The 22,690-nt window shown below is 35.9% G+C and overlaps 1 protein-coding gene and 1 pseudogene across 1 annotated transcript in view; both read left to right on the top strand.

Moving 5' to 3' along the window:
• Window positions 1–22,690, top strand: part of SPATS2 (spermatogenesis associated serine rich 2) — a 126,837-nt gene that overhangs the window by 70,191 nt on the left and 33,956 nt on the right. The gene's annotated exons all lie outside the window — the stretch shown is intronic.
• Window positions 21,606–21,761, top strand: LOC134361367 (large ribosomal subunit protein eL39-like; annotated as a pseudogene).

The following is a 22,690-nucleotide window of genomic DNA, read 5'->3' as shown; positions in this document are numbered from 1 at the left end:
AAACTGTAGTCTGTTAGGTGTATAATAACTATGTCTAAAAAAATAATGTACATACCTTAATTAAAAATACTTTATTGCTAAAAAATTGTAACAATTATCTGAGGTTTTAGCAACTCGTACTGTTTGCTGATGGAAGATCAGTACTGGTGGCTGATGACTGACTGATCAGGGTGGTGGTTGCTGAAGGTTGGGGTGGCTGTGACAACAGTGAAGTTTGTTACATCGACTGACTATTCCTTTCATGAAAGATTTCTCTGTAGCATACAATGCTCTTTGATAGCATTTTACCTACAGTGGAATTTCTTTCAGAGTTTGTCAGTCCTCTCAAAGCCTGCTGCTGCTTTATCAACTAAGTTTATGTAATATTCTAAATCCTTTGCTGTCATTTCAACAATGTTCACAGCGTCTTCACCAGGACTAGATTGATCTCAAGAAACCACTTTATTTGCTCATCCGTAAGAAGCGATTCCTCATCTGTTAAAGTTTTATCAGCAGTTCAGTCACTTCTTCAGGCTCCATTTCTAATTCTAGTTCTCTTGCTATTTCCACCACATCTTCAGATACTTCCTCCACTGAAGTCTTGAACCCCTCAAAGTCATTCACGAGGGTTAGAATCAACTTCCTTCAAACTCATCTTAATGTTGATATTTTGACCTCCCGTGAATCACAAATATTCTTAATGGCATCTAGAATGGCGAATCCTTTCTAGAAGGTTTTCAATTTACTTTGCTCCGATCTATCAGAGGAGTCACTATCTATGGCAGCTATAGCCTTGTAAAATGTATTTCTTAAATAATAAGACATGAGAGTCAAAATTACTCGTCGATTCGTGGACTGCAGAATGGATGTTGTGTTAGCAGGCATGAAAACAACATTAATCTCCTTGTACATCTCCATCGGTGCTCTTAGGTGACCAGGTGCATTGTCAATGAGCAGTAATAGTTATGTGTCTGAGAAATGCATTGTTAGGCAATTTCATCATTGTGCTAATAACGTCATAGAGTGTACTTACACAAACGTAGATGGTATAGCCTACTACACACTTCCACCTCCATTATAATCTTATGGGACCACCATACCATCATATATGCTGTCCCTTATTGACGTCATTATGCAGCATGTGCCTTTTTTTTTTTTTTTTTTTTTTTAAAGATGACGAGTAAGGGGATCTTAACCCTTAACTTGGTGTTGTCAGAAGTACACTCTCTGGAGTGAACCGGCCATCCCTATATAGGGATCTGAACCCTTGGCCTTGGTGTTATCAGCACCACACTCTCCCAAGTGAGCCACGGGCTGGCCCCAGCATGTGACTATTTGGAAAGGAATCTTTTTTCCTGAGCAGTAGGTCTCAATGGTGGGCTTACAATACTCAGTAAACCATGCTGTAAACAGATGTGCTGTCATCCAGGCTTTGTTGTTCCATTTACGGAGCACAGGCAGAGTAGATTTAGCATAATTTTTAAGGGTTGTAGGATTTTTTGAATGGTAAATGAGCTTTGGCTTCAACTTAAAGTCACCAGCTGCATTAGCCCCTAACAAGAGTCAGCCTGTCCTTTGAAGCTTTGAAGCCAGGAATTGACTTCTCCTCTCTAGCTATGAAAGTTTTAGCTGACATCTTCTTCCAATATAAGGCTGTTTCACCTACACTGAAAATTTGTTGTTCAGTGTAGCCACCTTCATCGATCATCTTATCTAGATCTTCTGAATAACTTGCTGTAGCTTCTACATCAGCGCTTGCTGTGTCACCTGGACTTTTGTGTTGTGGAGATGACTTCTTTCCTTAAACCTCATGACCCAACCTTGCTCACTTCAAACTTTTTTTCTGCAGTTTCCTCACTTCTCTCAGCCTTCATAGAATTGAAGAGAGTTAGGGCCTTGCTCTAGATTAGTCTTTGGCTAAAGGGAATGTTGTGGCTGATGTGATCTATCCAGACTACTCAGACTTTCTCCAGGGCTGGCTGGTTAGCTCAGTTGGTTAGAGTGAGCTACCTGTACCTGAGTCTTATAACACCGAGGTCATGGGTTCAGATCCCTGAACCAGCCAGCCACCAAAAACAAACAAACAAACAAAAAAAACCCATGAAAAAAAAGAAAACTTTTCTCAATATCAGCAGCAAAAAAGGAAAACTTTCTCTATATTAGCAATGAGGCTATTTGGCTTTCTTATCATTTGTGTGTTCAATGGGATAGCACCCTTAATTTTCTTTAAGAAATTTTCCTTTGCATTCACGACTTGGCTGACTGGCACAAGAAGCCTAACTTTTGGCCTGTCCTGGCTTTCAGCATGCCTTCCTCACTGAGCTTCATCATTTCCAGCTTTTGACTTAAAGAGAGAGATGTGTGACTGTTCCTTTCACTTGAACTCTTAAACAGCATTGTAGGGTTATTAATTGACCTAATTTCAATAATGTTTTGTCTCAGGGAACAGGGAGGCCCAAGGAGAGGAAGAGGCCTGGGGCACAGCCAGTTGGTGGAGCAGTCAGAACACACAATTATCAATTAAGTTCACCATCTTATATGGGTACAGTTCATGTTGCACCAAAACAGTTACAATAGTAACAACAAAGATCACAGATCACTCTAACAGATATAATAGGAGAGTACTTCAGAAAGTTTGTGGAAAAGTAAAATTAAAGGATGATACTAATCTTTCCACAAAATTTTTGAAAGCCCTTTGTAATAATGAAAAGGTTTGAAATATTGTGAGAATTAGCAGCATGTGACACAGTGACATGAAGTGAGTATATGCTGTTGGAAAAATGGCTCCACTAGACTGGCTCAGTGCAAGTTTGCCACAGACCTTCAATCTGTAAAAAATGCAGTATCTGCAAAGCACAATAAAGTGAAGCACAGCAAAACTAGATATGCTGGTATAGCTGTGTATCCAGGAAGAAGGATATTGGGTTTACAGAGTACATAACAATCTTAGCTGCTATATACATTGAGAGATAAAATGGAAAAATAAGTTTTGTATTTAGCAAAGTTGTATATTAAGTTATATACCAAATGGTTTTCCCACTAACTTAGCACTTAATATTAAACAATAAAACTGCTATTCCATTCTTTTTTTACACATAATTGTTTTATCCCTTTATTTCCCTAAATAGATTACAGGTGTCCTCTACAGTATCTGTTAAATACTGTGTTTCCTTTTGCTTAGTATATATTTGTGAAATGAAACAATTCTAAGATTTCTCAGAATGAGAAATGGTCATGTGGTTATAATAATAGTACTGTTTTCTTTTAAAATCCATAAATTCTTGAGATGTGATTTTTTTTCCTCTCTGAGTAATTCTTCACTATCACTATTGAGAGTAACAATAAAACTTTATTTTAATTTCTAAAATTGTGGTAAAATATATATAACAAAATTTACTATTTTAACCATTTTAAATGTACAGTTCAGTGGCATTAAGTACATTCACATTGTTGTACAATCATCACCACTATTCATGTGCAGAACTCTTTTTATCTCATAAAACTGAAATTCTGTACCCATTAAGCAATAACTCACCATTCCTTCTTCCTCATCAGCTCCCGTGCAACCACCATTCTACTTTCTATATGAATTTAACTAGTCTAGGTAACCTTTATTATATAGTATTTGTCCCTTTTTGACTGGTTCTTCATGTTGTAGCATGTGTCAGAATTTTATTCCTTTTTAAGGCTGAATAATATTCCATTGTAAGTATATGCCACATTTTGTTTATCCATTCATCTGTTGATGGACACGTGGGTTGCTTCCACCTTTTGGCTATTGTGAATAATGCTGCTGTGAACATGGGTGTTCAAATAATCTGTTGGAAAGGGTATATACTTAGAAGCAGAATTGCTGGATCTTATGGTAATTCTATTTTTAATTTTTTGAGGAACTGCCATACTGCTTTCCATAGTGGCTGCTCTATTTTACATTCTTACCAGTAGTGCACAAGAGTTCCAATTTATCCACACCATCACCAGCAGTTGTTTTCTCTGTGTGTGTATGTGTGTGTGTGTGTGTGTGTGTTTCATAATCACCATCTTGTACTACCTTTTAAGACAAGGTATGAATTACAAACACCTGTTTTTATAAATTTGTAGAATTTTTAAACTTGAAGAAAACTTAATGACTCTCAGAACTGACCTCTTCATTCTTTATGCCTCCTCCTACATCTGCTACATATTTCTGTGGTAAAACCTATCAACATTTACTGTATGCCTATCTTCTCATAGACTCTAAGCCTTTTAGGATAGTAACTGGGTTTTATTCTTATCTGTCTTCTCATCATCTAACTCAGTACCTTGGTACATCGAAGACTGTCTAGAAACAAATTAACATTTTAGTTTATAATTTTAACCAGCTACAGAACTAGGAAACTGGTAGGCCAAATAGTGTTGTCCTCTACTCACACCCCTCGAGATGTTCATGTCATAATCCCTGGAACCTTTTAATATTACCTGTATGGCAAAGATTTTGTAGATGTGATTAAATGATATGGGGAGATTTGGACCCTAAACGCAGTCAATAACAAGTGTTCTTATAAGAGGGAGGCAGAAGGAGATTACAGACAGAAGAGAAGGCAATATGACTATGAAAGCAGAGACTAGAGTGATGGAGCCTTAAGGCAAGGAATACCTATACCCACCAGAATCTTGAAAAGGCAATGAACACATTCTCTCCTAGAGCCTCCAGAGGGAGTTCAGCCTTGCCATCACCTTGATTTTGGCCCAGTGAAACTGATTTTGAGCTTCTGACCTACACAACTGTGAGAGAATAAATTTCCATTGTTTGAAGCCACCAGGTTTGTGGTAATTTGTTATAGCAGCCATAGGAAATGAATACAGAGCCAAAGCAAGTCTCCAGGCTTTTAGTCCATTGCTCTCTCCCATAATTCTTTTTGTTGAAAGTCATTTACCTACTCTTAATACTGTACCTCTTTCTAAATGTCCTCATCTGTTCTTAGAAATTTACTTAAGAGGAAATTTTATTTTATGTTGTAGCTGAATATTTTACAAAAGATATCTGGAAATAATTGACCACATATATCTCTCTTTTTCGCTTCCTTTTTAAGGCTAAAATATCTAAAGGTGGGAAACAAGTAAATAAAGGTGGTATATTTTTCCAACCTGGTCAATTAATAAAAGAAGTCATTCTTAGAACCAATTTAAGTTTTTTCTCATAATGCTCACTTATGTGCTTATCACGAAAAATTTCCCACCAATTTTTTTTAGTGTATTGTTTTTCAAAATTAATCCTTAAGGATTTGTTTCATACATGCAAAAATCCATTAGGCCAAAGACAGTAAGGTAAATATTTTGAAGTGAAAATGGTGCAGACAGGTAATTACTTGGGTGAAGCCAAGAGAGTAGAGCAGCTGAGAAACTGAATGGTGCATTTGATAAATTCCTGGAGCCAAGAGGACAGAGATTGGTGTTCAGGGTTTTCTGGGGCTTGAGGGTTGATTCCCCTTTGCTTTGAGATAGAACCCCAGGAGGCTGAACCCTACTAGTGAAGATGAATGGAAATAGATCCACATTTGTAGGAACTGGCACTTAGCTTCAAATTATCTCAGTACTTGAAGTTGTTTTGATGTAATGTAGGTGTCCCGGCACAAGCAAACAAATGTTCTCTGGAAGGTAACCTCATAACTTACTTTTACCATCAAATCTTTAAATAGAATGTTTGGCACACAATAAAAAAATAACTGGATCCCAGTACTGGCCAGCATCCCCAAAAAACCCAAAAAACCAGAAACATGAAAGGATGAAACAAGAACAATATGGAACAACAACAGACAATAGAACAAACACAGGAGATTCAAATATTGCAGTTAACAGATACAGATTTAAAGTAACAATTCTTACTAGGTCCAAGGAAATAAAGACAACTTGAAGAAATTCAACAGAGAACTGGGAAACTATTTTTAATGCATATTTTAGAAGTGAAAAATACAGTAATTAAAATTAAGAACTCAATATATGGTGGGTTTTTTTGTATTTTTTTAAAAGATGACCGGTAAGGGGATCTGAACCCTGGACTTGGTGTTGTCAGCACCACGCTTTCCCAAGTGAGCTGACCGGCCAGGCCTGTATAGGGATCCGAACCCGTGTCCTTGGTGTTATCAGTACCACACTCTCCCAAGTGAGCCACGGGCCGGCCCTAATATATGGTTTTAAAAACAGATTAGTAACATTTGAAAAGAACTAGTAAACTGCAGTATAAATTAGAAGAAACTATCTAGAATGATGCATGGAAATTCAAAAGATTATGAATTTCAGAAGAGGCAAAAGACATGTTTACTACAGAGATAGGTCTGTCATGTGTGTAACCGGAGCCCCAGGAGAAAGAATGAGGAAGAATATTTTCCCCAAAATTGATGAAAACCATCAAGACACAGATTGGAGAAGTGCTGCAAATCTTAAGCAGAATAAATAAATGGAAATCCACGCCTAAGAACATTACTGTAAAATTTCTAGGAAGCAGAGACAAAGAAAATGTTAAAAGCAAACCAGAGGGAAAAAAATATGCAGATTTGAAAGAATCACAGTCAGACCTAGAGCTAACTCAACAGAAACGATAGAAGCCAGAAGCCAGGAGAAGGATGTTTAAAAGACTGAATGAAAATAACTGCCAGTATATAATTCTGTATTCATCATATGTAATGAAAATATCCTTCTAGAATCAAGAGGAAATAAACAGTTTTAGACCACCACCACCACCACCACCACCACAATGAAACATCAAAAACAAAAAACAGAAATCACCACTATTGGAACTCCACCGAAGAAAGTACTAAAGGTATTCTGTGTGCAAAAGAAACATGACCCTGTTGGAAGACTGGAAGTGGAGGAAGGTATGAATAGCAAAGAAAACCACAAAACCAGTCTCAAAGAGACAAATACTGTGTGATTCCACATGTACAAGGTATCTGGAGTAGTCAAATACAAAGGAACAAAATGGTTGCTAGTGGATGGGTTGGACATGGGAATGGTGAATTGTTAAATGGATATAGTTTTAGTTTAGCAAGATGAAAAAATTTTGCACAATAATGTGAATATACTTAACACTACTGAACTGTACACTTAGAAATAGTTGAAATGGTAAATTTTATGTTATGTGTTTTTAAGCACAATATGGTTTTTGGTTTTTGGTGTATTTTTTTTTAAAGAATGAGTGCAGCCTGGCCAGTTAGCTCAGATAGTTAGAGCTTGTGCTGATAACACCAAGGTCCAGGGTTCAATCTCTGTACCAGCCAGCAAAAAAAGAGAATGAATGATTAAACAAAGGAAAACTATTAAAATCAGCCAAAGTAGACTTTAAGGCAAGAAAATATAATAGGGATAAAAGAGAGGCACTTCATTTTAAAAAAAAAGATAAAAGTTTAATTTAACAGGAAGATTAAAAATTCTAGTAACATATAAAACAAAAATTGACAGAATTATATGAAGTACATGAAGTCACAGTCAGAGAAGGACATTTTAACACAGCTCTCAGTAACTGATAAAACAAGCAAATGAAGGATCAATAGGATATAAAAGATTTGAATGATATGATTAGCAAATCTGACCTAATTGGCACAGTATATTCAATAACTGAATGTGCATGTATTAATTATTAATTAATTGCTTTTCAAATGCATCTGAATATTTTCAAAAATTAACCATATACAGTACTGAGCCATAAGGCAAGTCTCTACAATTTTCACAGGATTGAAATCATACAGACTGTTATTGACCATAGTGCTTTTAAGCTTGTTTTCCAAAAGATAATTAGAAAATTTAAAAATGTTTAGGTATTAAGAATTATACCTCTAAATAACCGTTGGATCAAAGAAAATCAGAATGGAGGTTAGAAAATATTTTAAACAGAACAATAACAGAAATGTTGTATATAAAAACTTGTAGTATGTAGCTAGACCCATGCTTAGAGAAAACTTTTTAGCCTTAAACATATGAATTAGAAAAAAAGAAAGGCTGCAAATCAGTGAACCTAAGTATCTATCTCAAGAAGTTAGGGAAAAAACAAATTAAATCCCCCAAAAAACATAGAATGAAGGAAATAAAATCATCTATGAATAATGGGATTCCAGTATTTATGATTTTTTTTTCTTTTCTTTGCCTTTTTGTAGGAGCTAGGAACTAATTGTTCAAAAACTTTATTAATTAATGTTTTTTTTAATATTCTAAGATGTTGCAGAGTTGGGGGGGAAGGGGAGATGAGAACGGGGAAGGAAATAGGGTGGGAGAAGGATGGGGGGGCGTGGTTGGGGACGAGGGAGGCCCGTGACACCCCCTCATTCTTTCAGAGGAAACCAGGGGGCTTCCATCAGTGGTCGTAGCTGGACTGTATGCAGATGTCATGGGGGTGTGGCTGAGGCCCGAGGCCTCCCCCACTCCAGCTAGGAAAGGAACTCCAATTTGTTTTTGTTTGTTTTTTAAATGTTTTTATTTTATTTATTTATTTATTTTATTTTGTCGATATACAATGTGGTTGGTTATTGTGGCCAATTACCAAAACCTCCCTCCCTCCTCCCACTCCCCCCTCCCTCCCAACAATGTCCTTTCTGTATGCTTGTCGAATCAATTTCAAGGAATTGCAATTGTTATGTTTTCTCCCCCCCACCCCGTTTTGTGTGTGTGTGTGTTTATTTTTATCTCCCACCAATAAGTGAGAACATGTGATATTTCTCTTTCTGTGCCTGACTTGTTTCACTTAATATAATTCTCTCAAGGTCCATCCATATTGTTGCAAATGGCAGTATTTCATTCTTTTTTATAGCTGAGTAGTATTCCATTGTGTAGATATACCACATTTTCCGTATCCACTCATCTGATGATGGGCATTTGGGCTGGTTCCAACTCTTGGCTATTGTAAAGAGTGCTGCGATGAACATTGGGGAACAGGTATACCTTCGACTTGATGATTTCCATTCCTCTGGGTATATTCCCAACAGTGGGATAGCTGGGTCATATGGCAGATCTATCTGCAATTGTTTGAGGAACCTCCATACCATTTTCCATAGAGGCTGCACCATTTTGCCGTCCCACCAACAATGTATGAGAGTTCCTTTTCCTCTGCAACCTCGCCAGCATTTATCGTTCAGAGTCTTTTGGATTTTAGCCATCCTAACTGGGGTTAGATGGTATCTCAGTGTGGTTTTGATTTGCATTTCCCGAATGCTGAGTAATTTTGATCATTTTTTCATATGTCTGTTTGCCATTCGTATATCTTCCTTAGAGAAATGCCTGCTTAGCTCTTTTGCCCATTTTTTAATTGGGTTGCTTGTTTTTTTCTTGTAAAGTTGTTTGAGTTCCTTGTATATTCTGGATATTAATCCTTTGTCAGATATATATTTTGCAAATATTTTCTCCCACTCTGTTGGTTGTCTTTTAACTCTGTGAATTGTTTCTTTTGCTGTGCAGAAGGTTTTTAGTTTGATATAATCCCATTTGTTTATTTTTCCTTTGGTTGCCCGTGCTTTTGGGGTCGTATTCATGAAGTGTGTGCCCAGTCCTATTTCCTGAAGTGTTTCTCCTATGTTTTCTTTAAGAAGTTTTATTGTTTCAGGGTGTATATTTAAATCCTTAATCCATTTTGAGTTGATTTTAGTGTACGGTGAGAGGTATGGATCTAGTTTCATTCTCCTGCATATGGATATCCAGTTATCCCAGCACCATTTGCTGAAGAGGCAGTCCCTTCCCCAGTGAATAGGCTTGGTGCCTTTGTCAAAGATCAGATGGCTGTAGGTGTGTGGGTTGATTTCTGGATTCTCTGTTCTATTCCATTGATCAGTGTGTCTGTTTTTATGCCAGTACCATACTGTTTTGGTTATTATCGCTTTGTAGTATAGCTTAAAGTCAGGTAGTGTTATGCCTCCAGCTTTATTGTTTTTGCTCAGTGTTGCTTTGGCTATGTGTGGTCTTTTGTTATTCCATATAAATGTCTGGATAGTTCTTTCCATTTCTGAGAAAAATGTCATTGGAATTTTGATGGGGATTGCATTGAATTTGTATATAACTTTGGGTAGTATGGACATTTTCACTATGTTGATTCTTCTAATCCAAGATCATGGGATATCTTTTCATCTTCTTGTATCCTCTCTAATTTCTCTCAGCAGTGGTTCGTAGTTCTCATTATAGAGATTTTTCACATCCTTGGTTAACTCAATTCCTAAGTATTTTATTTTTTTGGTGGCTATTGTAAATGGGCAGGCTTTCTTGATTTCTCGTTCTGCATGTTCACTATTGGAGAATAGAAATGCTACTGATTTTTGTGTGTTGATTTTGTATCCTGCTACTGTGCTGAAAACCTTTATCAACTCCAAGAGTTTTTTTGTAGAGGCTTTAGGCTGTTCGATATATAGGATCATGTCATCTGCAAACAGGGACAGTTTGACTTCATCTTTTCCAATCTGGATGCCCTTTATTTCCTTCTCTTCTCTGATTGCTCTGGCTAGTACTTCCAACACCATGTTGAATAGGAGTGGTGAGAGTGGGCATCCTTGTCTAGTTCCTGTTCTTAAAGGAATAGCTTTCAGCTTTTCCCCATTCAGGATGATATTGGCAGTGGGTTTATCATATATGGCTTTAATTATGTTGAGATACTTTCCCTCTATACCTAACTTATAGAGGGTCTTTGTCATGAATGAGTGCTGAACTTTATCAAATGCTTTTTCAGCATCTATAGAGATGATCATATGGTCCTTGTGTTTGATTTTTATTAATATGATGAATCACATTTATTGATTTGCATATGTCGAACCAACCTTGCATCCCTGGGATGAATCCCACTTGATCGTGGTGAATAATTTTACGTATGTGTTGCTGTATTCTGTTTGCTAGTATTTTAGTGAGGATTTTTGCATCTATATTCATCAAGGATATCAGCCTGTAGTTTTCTTTTTTGGTTATATCTTTACCTGGTTTTGGTATCAGGATGATGTTTGCTTCATAGAATGAGTTTGGGAGATTTGCGTCTGTTTCAATCTTTTGAAATGGTTTGTAAAGAATTGGTGTCAATTCCTCTTTGAGTGTTTGGTAAAATTCTGCTGAGAATCCATCTGGTCCTGGGCTTTTCTTTGTTGGGAGCCTTGTAATAACAGCTTCAATCTCCTTTATAGTTATTTGTCTGTTCAGATTTTCTACGTCTTCATGGGTCAGTTTTGGGAGCTGTGTGTGTCCAGAAATTTATCCATTTCCTCCAGATTTTCAAATTTGTTGGCATATGGTTGTTTATAGTAGTCTCGAATGACTCCTTGTATTTCAGATGAATCAGTTGTAATATCACCTTTTTCACTTCTAATTTTTGTTATTTGAATCTTCTCTCTTCTTTTTTTTTTGTTAGCCATGCTAATGGTTTGTCAATTTTATTTATCTTTTTAAAAAACCAACTTTTTGATTCATTGATCTTTTGTATTGTTTTTTGGGTTTCAATTTCATTCAGTTCTGCTCTGATCTTAATGATTTCTTTCCGTCTGCTAACCTTAGGTTTGGATTGTTCTTGTTTTTCTAGTTCTTTAAGGTGAAGTGTTAGGTTGTTCACTTGCCATCTTTCCATTCTTCTGAAGCGAGCATTTAATGCGATAAATTTCCCCCTTTGTACTGCTTTTGCAGTATCCCACAGGTTTTGGTATGATGTATCATTGTTTTCATTAGTTTCAATAAATTTTTTTTTTTTTTTTTTAAAGATGACCGGTAAGGGGATCTTAACCCTTGACTTGGTGTTGTCAGCACCACGCTCAGCCAGTGAGCGAACCGGCCATCCCTATATGGGATCCGAACCCGGGGCCTTGGTGTTATCAGCACCGCACTCTCCCGAGTGAGCCACCGGCCGGCCCAGTTTCAATAAATTTTTTGATTTCCTGCTTGATTTCTTCTTGGAGCCATATGTCATTAAGTAAAGTGCTGTTTAATTTCCATGTGTTTGTATAGTTAAGGATCTCCAATTTGAATAGAAGTAGGAAGAGCAAGCATCTTTGTCTTCTTTCCCAGTCTCAAAGAAAAGCTCTCAGCATTTAATTATTTTGTTGATGTTTCTTGTGGGATTTTTGCAGATACCTATATAGAAAGTCCAAATGAGTAGACAGAAACTATTAGAGTTGATTTTAGCAATGTTGCTGGATATTAGATTATTCTATGAAAAGCAGTCACACCAATTTATATTGTATTAGAAAATGAAATTTAGAAACATGCTATTTACAATTGCATTGAATGTATATGATAGAATAAATTCAATGAAGATGTATAAGAACACAATCAGAAAATGATAAAGCTTTGTGAAAGAATACTTAAACAGAAGTATTTACCATATTCATCAGTTGGAAAACTCAATATTTTGAAGGTAACTGCCCTTCCAAACTGATATGTAGATTAATTCAATCCCTATTAAAATTCTATGGTTTTTTTTGGTGCAACTTGACAAAGTGATTCTGAAACCTATATGATAATGCAAAGGGCCAAGAGTAGCCAAAGAATTCTTGGAGGACAACAGCAAGTTTTTAGAGAACTTGATGTATCAGATTTCAAGACTTATAAAGCTACAGTAAATAATACGGGGGTATTGCCGAAAGATGGAAATATAGACAAATGGAACAGAGTGCCTAGAAATAGATCTATTTATGTATGGAGATTTTACTTACTTAAAAGAAAGAGTAGTGAGGAAAGGATGATTTTTTTTAAAAAATTTATTTTATTTTAACATAGTTAATTGTACATATCTGTGGGGTACAGAGTTGAATATCGATACCTGTGTGCAATATGTGATGCTCAAATCAGGATAATTAGTATATTCAACATTATACAATGTAATAGTTTTTTGTGGCCCCTTTTTTATAAATTAGTTCTGGGACATTTGGAAATCTATATGGAAAAAAAATATGACTCTTGTTCCTTAATTTACTTCATACTAAAATCAATTCTAGGGTTTAGATTACATATCTAAGTGTGAAAGGTGAAACAATAAAGCTTGTAAGTGATAATTTAGGAGAATGACTTCAGGATCTCAGAGTAGGAAGAACTGTTTTTAACATTTATTTCCAAAGTGACATTTAAAAAATTTATTATTGAAAATTTTAAGGTTGTAAACAGTAGAAGAGTATAATGAACTCCTATGTAGCCATAACTCAGGTTCAGCAATTAACAACATACAGCTACTCTTTTTTGTCTGAGTTCCCACTTACCCCCAGTGGCTTATTTTGAAGCAAATTTCTGACATTGTCTCGGGGAGAGACTTTTAAATAAGACACAAGAAGTTCTAAAAAAAAAAAAAAAGACATAAGAAGTTCTAACCATAAAGGAAAAGAATTAATGTCAATACATTATTACGTTAAAATTAAGAACTTCATCAAAAGGCACAATTAAGAGAGTGAAAGGCAAGTTACAGAATGGGAGAAGAAACTTGCATAATGTTTAACTAATACTGAATTACTACAGATCAATTAAGAAAATGGCAATTCCTCCTCCAAAACTTAGGCAAGAGTAGGCATGTCAGGAAAGAGAATATGCAGGTAGCTAATAACATATATGAAGACAGTCTCTTTAGAAATGAGTAAAATGCAAATTGAAATCTTAATGAAATACAACTACTCTCATACCAGAATGGCTAAAATTAAAAAGATTAACTATCAAAAGTGTGTGTGGAATAATAGAAAACACTGCTGTTGAGAGTCTAAATTGGGTACAGCTACTTTGAATAACTGATACTATATACTAAAGATATACACACCATATGACTTAGTTCTATTCCTGTGTATATTCAACAAAAATGCATTCCCAGGTACACCTGGACATTTGTACAAGAATATTCAAAATAGCGTTGTTTGTATTGGCCAAAAACTGGAAGCGACCCATTTGTCTGTCACTAACAGTATAAAGAACAGCATAGTCATACAATGAAATAGCATTCAGCAATGAAAATGAACAAACTTCATTTACTTGGAAGAACATACGAGGGTACTTCAAAAAGTTCATGGAAAGATTCGTATTTTAATTCTGTTTTCCACAAACTTTTTGAAGTACCCCCCATACATGAGTCTTACAAACACGATGTTGAGCAAAACAAGCTACACACCAAAAACAAATGCTTAACAGAATTATTCCTTTTATAGATAAAGGTAAAACTAAACCATGGTATTTAAGGATGTATGTTTAGGTGGTATCAACTATAAAAAAAAGTGAAAGTCTGAGAAGTAGTCATCTTTGGCTAATGGGAGGAGATGATGACTGAGGAGAAGGCACAAGGATGACTTCTGGGGTTATTAAGTAGTTTTATACCTTAACCTGGGGTGTAGTATTTAGGTGTTTGCTTTGTGATAAGTTATCAAGCTGTAATACTTCATGTGTGTGCACTGTAAATGCATTATATTTCACAGTAACAGTTTTTTTAAAAGGACATTTTATTAGGCTGGACAGGACTTAAAAGTGTGTCACTTAAGTAGTGTTTCTCTTACCTTCACAAGTATAACACTTAAAGCTACTTTGTGATAACTGTAACAACTATTTGGAGACAGAAATATTTATAATTGAAGCGGATTACTGATCCAAAAGTCAGTTTAATCTGTGATCAAATAGGAGTGTAATTCAGATTTTTTCAGTAGTAGCCACTCAGAAGCTCTAATTTAGTTCATGAGCTGGTTGACATTTGCAAGAGATCATTTTACTTTAAATTGTTGTACGTTATATTGATGATGCGGAAGTAGGAAAGAAGCCTTTAAAATACAGTTTCATGGGGCCGAGCCCGTGGCGCACTTGGTAGAGTGCTGCGCTGGGAGCGCGGCAACGCTCCCACCGCGGGTTCGGATCCTATATAGGACTGACCAGTGCACTCACTGGCTGAGTGCCGGTCACGAAAAAAAAAAACGACAAAAAAAAAAAAAAAAAAAAAAAAAAAAAAAAAATACAGTTTCATGAAAGAAATGGGAGGGTTTTTTAAAATTATGGTTTAAAAAGCACAGCAAAGGTGTTTGGTCTCAAAGAATTGTTTGTTCACCTGAGTATTTCTTTCTTCCTAAAATACAAAATCTTCTTACCTCAATTTTAACAGAGACCGTAGGGCTTGTAAAGTCTTATTTTTGAGGCATGAGTTATGGGCCAGATATAAGATGGTGTAGTTCTGGTTGAGTATTTTCGTCTCTGAGTGAAATGAAAAATTTGGGTAACTCTCCGAATGCCCTGTGACACAACTGAGTTTGTGGGAGGTGGTTGTTTCAAGAAAGTGTATGATAGAATAAAGTGTTTTGTCTTTTTTTTTTTTTTTTTTTTTTTTTGCCGTTTTTTCGTGACCAGCACTCAGCCAGTGAGTGCACCGGTCAGTCCTATATAGGATCCGAACCCGCGGCGGGAGCGTCGCCGCGCTGCCAGCGCAGCACTCTACCGAGTGCGCCACGGGCTCGGCCTAGAATAAAGTGTTTTGTACCTGGGGGGAAAAAGTTAAAGAAGAAGCTGACAGATTTAGTTTCATCTGCATAAAGGTTAATGAGTGAAGAGTGACAGATTTCGCAGAGCTGTAATTTTATGAGAAAAGTTGTTGTTTGTTGGAGACAGAAATGTGATTGGGATTGTCCTATTCATTTCTGTACTTTGAAGCAAGGGGGGTGTGGTGGAGAGGGAAAGCATTCACTTTTTCCCGGTACTAGAAGGAACTTGCAGAGCATAGTCTGTCTCTACAAAGCCCATTCCAGAGTGACAGAAGCAGCATCTGCTCTATAATAATGGGGGACCTGAACACTCCTCTCAGCATTGGAGAGATCATCTAGGCAACAAATCAACAGAGTAACCGGTACTCTTTCAGAAGGAGAAAAGAAATCTAGGGTAATTAGAGAGGGGAGGAGGGGGAGGGAGAGGGGGATAGGGAGAGATTGGACAAGGGGCATAAAGAACAAGTATGATAACAATATATATGCTAGTAATATTGGTTTGAACAACCTATATCAATGTTGAACCCCCAAAATATGTATAATCAATTATGATTCAATGAGAATTTTTTAAAAATTACATATTTTATATATATATAAAGTTAAAAAAATTTTTTTTCCAGCAGTTGGCTGGTATGGGGACCTGAACCGTTGACCTTGTTGTTATCAGCACCATGCTCTCCCAGGCGAGCTACTGGCCAGCCCCCAAAGCATTGTCTTTCATAACAAAAACCAGAATTTCTCTCTTGGGGAGTAGTGCTACTACATATGAAATGAAACACAGTATTTTAAGAAATTATTTCAGGGCTGGCTGGTTAGCTCAGTTAGTTAAAGCACAGTGTTATAACACCAAGGTCAAGGGTTCAGATCCCCATACCAGCCAGTTGCCAAAAAAAAAAAAAAAAAATTATTTCCTACTCCTTACTGTCCAGATTCCAAGGTATTCTACCAGCTTTTAGGTACTGATCTTAATAATTGAAGATTTGTTTGAGTTTTCATATCACAGTTCTTAAATGCTTTAATTTTTTGACTTATAGAATTGAATTTCTTTCCTAGTATAGGTGGTAGAATTCTCAAGAATCTGAAGGATAGTGAGGAGAAGGAAAGAGTTCTTTCTAAAAAAAAAAGTGTGCATTTCATTTCATGTGTGGGAGAACTAATTCCAGACTAATGAGAGATGGCATGACAGAAGAGGTTGGGCATTAAAATCAGTATCATTCCCTCCTGGCTATTCTCTAGAGTATATTACTAAGGTTTGTGAAAAGTGGACTGACCTTACTATCCAAACACCAGTCTTGCTTGGAGGAATTGATAGAATTATTATCGGAACTAGCAAACCTTTTAAACAATAAGACCAAGAAATTCCAAGAAATCTTGGAATTTAACAAATAAAAGCTGTTAGAACTTGGGAAAATCTATTGAAGAGAGTAAGGTAGGTTTAATTGCTTGTCTGTCTCCTTAATAAATACCCTAACCTTTCCATCAAGTTCTACCTAGAAAAATCAGAACTCATTCTAGAAGTTTGGAAACTTCCCATTGTAAGTGCTTCTTCTTATAAGGAAAGACACAACATCCTTCAGAATGTAGTTGAGGAAGCACTCAAAGAAGCAAAGTAAAGAAAAAATTTAATTAGCTGTTAAGACTATAGACAAATGAAAGCAGAAATAACAGGAAGATAAAAGGTTGCTTTCTCTCATTGAAGACCCACTTAGCAGATTGATTAGTAATTAGAAAAGTGGGGATTTTTTCTGAACCTGTTAGCACAGTAGTCATCTGAGACGTCTAGTAAGACTAGCTGATGAGACTGCTAAGTCTATATGCTTACAGCCTACTGAGAGGATGTTGTATTTGGCCATTGGCAACAAAGGTGGAGGTTCTTAACTTTTGAAGAATTAAACCTATAAAAGCATTAGCATTTCATGAGGCTACAAGAGCCCACTATAGAAGTATTAATTAAAGCAAACTAGAAGTCTTTCAAAATGGCATTTTGACATAATTGTCTTTCTAAATTTCCCGTCTCTGATTTACTCCCCTTCCAAGCCTGATTCTCCATTTAGTTACACATTCTCTTTTTCGTAAGTGTATTATTTCTTACCAAAACAGTCATGGTTCTCCCAAGTTAGGTAGTAAATTGGCAGGAATTACAACCCAGGAAGTTAAAGTTGGTGGCATTTTTAGTTTCAAAGTTTTGCATTCACTCTGGGCCCTAGCAAAGTTCCTGTGACAGTAACTTTCATTTTCTTGCACTCATATTTGTACAGCATAACCCTGGTCCCCATATTTGCCATTAGTGCACATGAAGAAACTGAGCTCCACTTGTAATTTTATTGGTGTTTTATATGTGGATTATTCTCAAAGTTGGCATGAGAAAAGCAATTCCAATAAATTGGTCCACTTTCTCTTATTGTCAAGTACTGCCATGTTCAGTCTAAAGGAGAAGTTCAGGTTCTTTAATTGTTCATCAGATACCACTTCTGTAAGAATTGGCACTTATGTAGGCTGTGCTCTTGAGTTTACTTTTTAATTTTAAAGAGGAAATCGATACAGTTAGAGTAAATATGACAAGCGATAATCACACTTAACAGGCTTTACCTGTATTTAATTGGATCTTACCTCTTCTGGCTTTTCTTTGGCCATGGTGAAATGTAAATAATATTGTTACCCAACTTGCTTTCTGTATGTGTAAGGAATATCAGTGAGTTATAGCAAGAATCTGAGATCCTTGGAAGAATGGTGACATACCAAGTTACTGTTAAAATAATGGCAACTTTAGAACTAGTATATTTGATGAGTTATAGCACTAATGTTGTATAGCATAAAACTTGGACTCCCTTTTTGATTCTGCAGTAGAATTTACTGTGTGACTTTGGAAGGAATAGTACCACAACTGATTTTCTATCAATGTAAAATTAGGAGAGGATATTCTAGAAGAGATTATAATTCCACCTTTCTCCTCCCTTGTCAGAGGGAATAATTTGCCATCATCTATATTGAGGAAAGAAAGCTATAAGCAGTCTAAAACCATGAGTTTTTAGCTGTTGAATTCAAAGATACAAATTCAGTAACCCCTATGAGAATCCTTAGACCTAGTTTGTGCCTAGGTTGAGTCCCCTCTACACTTATCTCTATTGTAAGCAGCTTGGAATTTGGGGAACAGGCCTTTCCAGGAAAGAAACAATCTGCTTGTGGATAATCATATGTAATTCACCTTAGTACTTCAAAGTACTTACTGTGTGTTCATAATATTAGCTCTGCTAAACCTCCTTAGATAGGACTCAAGATGATAGAGGTCTTAATAATCTTCACTTTGGAGTGAATCTGAGCAGAGAGTAACTAGGAATGTCAAGAGCTGTGCAGAATATCCAAAGAAGGATAAGGACATGTATGTATGAAGAAAATAAGAACCAGAAATTATTGGGATGCTGAAGGTATTTAGCAAAGAAATATAAAAGGGAATATGATAAAGTTAGTTTTGTGATATTAAAAAAAAAACTTCATAAGTGTTATTGTGGGGGTCTAGCATGTGTATTTAGTACTGTAATTTGATAAATGGATGTGTAGTTGCTATCATATTGAGATGGTTATTATATGCACTAGGCTGTAAAACTCTTAAGAGGGCAGGAACCATGGATGTCTTGTTCACCATCATATCCTCAATGCCTAGCACCACACAAGGGTGTACAAATATCCCTTCGAGACCCTACTTTCAATTCTTTTGTGTATATACCCAGAAGTAGAATTGCTGGATATTTGGTAGTTCTATGTTTAGACTTTGAAGAAACTACCTTATGACTTTCTGCAGGGGCTGTACCATTTTACATTCCCACCAGCAATGCACCAGGGTTCCAATTTCTCCATATCCTCAACACTTATTATTTTCTGGTTTTTTGTTTTGTTTTTTAATTTTTTATTTATTTATTTATTTATTTTAAAGATGACCGGTAAGGGGATCTTAACCCTTGACTTGGTGTTGTCAGCACCACGCTCTCCCAAGTGAGCGAACTGGCCATCCCTATATAGGATCCGAACCCGGTGCCTTGGTGTTCTCAGCACCACACTCTCCCGAATGAGCCACGGGCCGGCCCTTGTTTTGTTTTTTTAAATAATGGACATCCTGTGTATGAATATAATCAAAACTTTAAAAGAGATTAATTATAAAACATTTAATAAAATATAATATTCAGGTTAAATTATAAATTAACAACAGAATTAAACTGTGTTTCAAAGCTGGTAAGATACCTATTCAAGGCTGATTTAATACATTAATTAATCAGGCCCAAATATTTCTATGTTGTCCTCAGTACCTGAAAAAAACTTTCCCTGATTTTTGAGGCAAGAAAAACAATAATAACAAAATCTGCAGTATTTACAAATATGTCAGTTGTATTGTAAATAACATATTTTTTCCAAAATGTTCCTAAATGTGTGCTATTTGAAATAATTCCAAGAAACTTCTGAGATGGTTCCTAACAGGGTAAAATAAATGATAATAAGAAAGCTCAGGGGTTTCTCATATCCTTTATGAATATTATGCCTGAGAATAATATTTCACAGCATTTTCTTTTCTTTAAAAATTTATTTCTGATAGAATATATGCTTTTCTATCATAGCTAAATAGATGAAATCCTACCTTATTTCCTACCAGTGGATTTAGGTAAATCTTAGGCGTTCTTATGAAAAAAATAAGACAGTTGTTAAATCATTAAATATTCTTGATGGGAATTAAAAATTACTTTCTTGAGAATTACATTAAGTGAAACAAGTCAGGCACAGAAAGAGAAATATCACATGTTCTCACTTATTTGTGGGAGCTAAAAATAAATAAATAAATACACAAAAAACTGGGGGTGGGGGAAGAAGAAATAACAATTACAATTCCTTGAAGTTGATATGATAAGCAAACAGGAAGGACATTGTTGGGAGGGAGGTTATGGTAATGGGCCACAATAATCAACCACATTGTATATTGACAAAATAAAATAAAATTTGGAAGAAAATAAATAAATAAAAATTACTTTCTCTATAATGCTGAGAGGCATTTAAGCTCTAGTTCATTGAAGTACAGTTCTGAATCCACTTGAGGTGTTGGTTTCAGTTAAAGCAGTATCAGCTAGTGAGTAGACAGAATCAAGATGTTAGATTATTGCTTTCTCTTTTTGGTGACCTCATGATTTAGAATATAAGAGCAATCAATTTTGTGCCCTGGGATGCTGACCATATAGAATCTCAGCAGCTCCCTTGCCCTCTGGCTTGGTTGGGTTTGGCCATTGGGCAGCATTGGCAGGAGATCCAGAGGCAGGGCAGGGAATGAGGTAAGGGTTTCTATTACTCCAGTTTTTCCCTGAGGGGTAACTGTGCATTGACTGTATCCTTTGAAAAAGGTCACAACTGTCTGATGGTCCTCTCCATACCAGATGAAACAAAGATGAAAGAGCCTACTCTGTCTGTGGGTTCCAGTAATTGCTCCCTCCTTACACTCTTTAAAATCTTGGGGTAGCAATGCACATTGCTGTTACTAGCCAAGAGGTACTGCACTGTATCTGGTGATTTCCGTACTCCCTACAAGCACATTTGAAAATATTCCACTTATATACACTCTATTCAGATTTCCCAGTTAAAGTATACCATTTGTTTCCCATTGGGATCTTGACTAAAATAGATGCTTTATGTGTTTTTAATCATTATCCAAATTGGTATGCCAGATAAACCCTAGTAATATTTATGCTAATTTATTTTGGGCAGTAACTGAGTATTTGTAGAACTGTCCTTTGTTCTCCTTGCACTTTGTGTCATCTGATGTGTTGTTAAAGGAAAAACAGTGTTAGATGATGTATAAGAGGCTAGTAATAATAAAAATTAGTTTAAATATAGACCCCCAAATGCTGTTTTACTTTGTGTTCCCTCTTCCCTAAAAGAGATCGGTGGTTTGGGAGGAGGGTACATTAGAACATTCAAGTTATATCATTTGGCTGATCTATAGTAATTCTGGCAAGGTTCTAGATAGTACTTTGGCTATATAGGATCTTAATCTTTATATACTGTGTCTTTTTCAATTAATGGAGATAATTGGGAGTTAACTATATTATGTAGTCATCTGGAAGACTCAGGCTTAAATACTGAGTTGTGTAAGTGCAACCTGATTTTTCATTTGAATAACAGTCTTGAAACTACCAGGTTAAATCTCAATTCAGTGTGCGGTTGACTTTGATCCTTGCCATGTCTTCTCACAAGACTTCCAGGATCAAGCAATTCCTGGCCAAGAAACAAAAGCAAAATTGTCCCATTCCCCAATGGATTTAAATGAAAACTGGTAATAAAATCAGGTACAACTTCAAGAGAAGATATTAGAGAGGAACCAAGCTGTATCTATAAAGAATTGCACATGAAATGGCTCACATATATATGCAGTATCAAGGTCACTATGACCTAACAATATCAAGCTGGAAATGTCACCACTGTCTGGACAGGTGGACATATTTTATTGGGAAAATCATTTTTCTCTTTGTTCCTATGTTTTGCAGTAGTAGGTTCAGTAATATGTAAGACATTTTGTTTGAAAAAATAATTAATTCAAGATTCATTGGTAATTGGCAGTTTCTCTTGAAATGACATAGGCTGTATTCATGTCCTCTTTTCCACTTTTAGTACCAAAATGATGTTATTGTTCTAACTTACAAATTAGCATCTTTCATAGCAACTAGGAGGTATTTGGAAACACAGGATAAAGATTAAGCTGTAAAAGAAGATGTAATTAAAACACATTTGTAATAATAGCAAAAAAGTCTGGAAAGCGTACAAGAATATCAGGCCACACTTTTGAATCACAACCTACATTTCACTCATTCATTCATCCATTTATTCATTGGTGGATGGCCAATATGGCCACCTACATTTTAGCATAAGATTCCCCAGATGATAAGTATGCACATCAGAATTTGAAAAGCACTGTAACTATTTCCTGGGATTGCATCTCATTGGATTAAAACAAAGTTGTTGAGTGTTAAAGCTGAGGTAATTTATTGATCATGTAGTCAACAGGTAAAGAAACTGGTTAAATTTGCAGATAGCCTTTTCTCTATAAGTAGTGAATAGTCAGGATCTTTTTTGTAATCAGTCACTTTGAACTAAATTCTCCCTTATTGTGCTGGTAATGTAAACTCGAGTACATTGCTTCATGAAGTGTTATATTAGGGACACAAACATGAATGTATTCATGGAGTTCAAAGTCTAATAACATAAAGTGTGTGTTGCAGTCTAGAAGATGGAAGTTATTTTCACATCTTGTTATTATTAATAATATA

This window comes from Cynocephalus volans, chromosome 12, assembly GCF_027409185.1.
Source record: "Cynocephalus volans isolate mCynVol1 chromosome 12, mCynVol1.pri, whole genome shotgun sequence".
In the NCBI taxonomy this organism is placed as follows: Eukaryota; Metazoa; Chordata; class Mammalia; order Dermoptera; family Cynocephalidae; genus Cynocephalus; species Cynocephalus volans.
The sequence above is the reverse complement of the archived record's forward strand: the minus strand, read 5'-3'. Positions and strand labels throughout refer to the sequence as shown.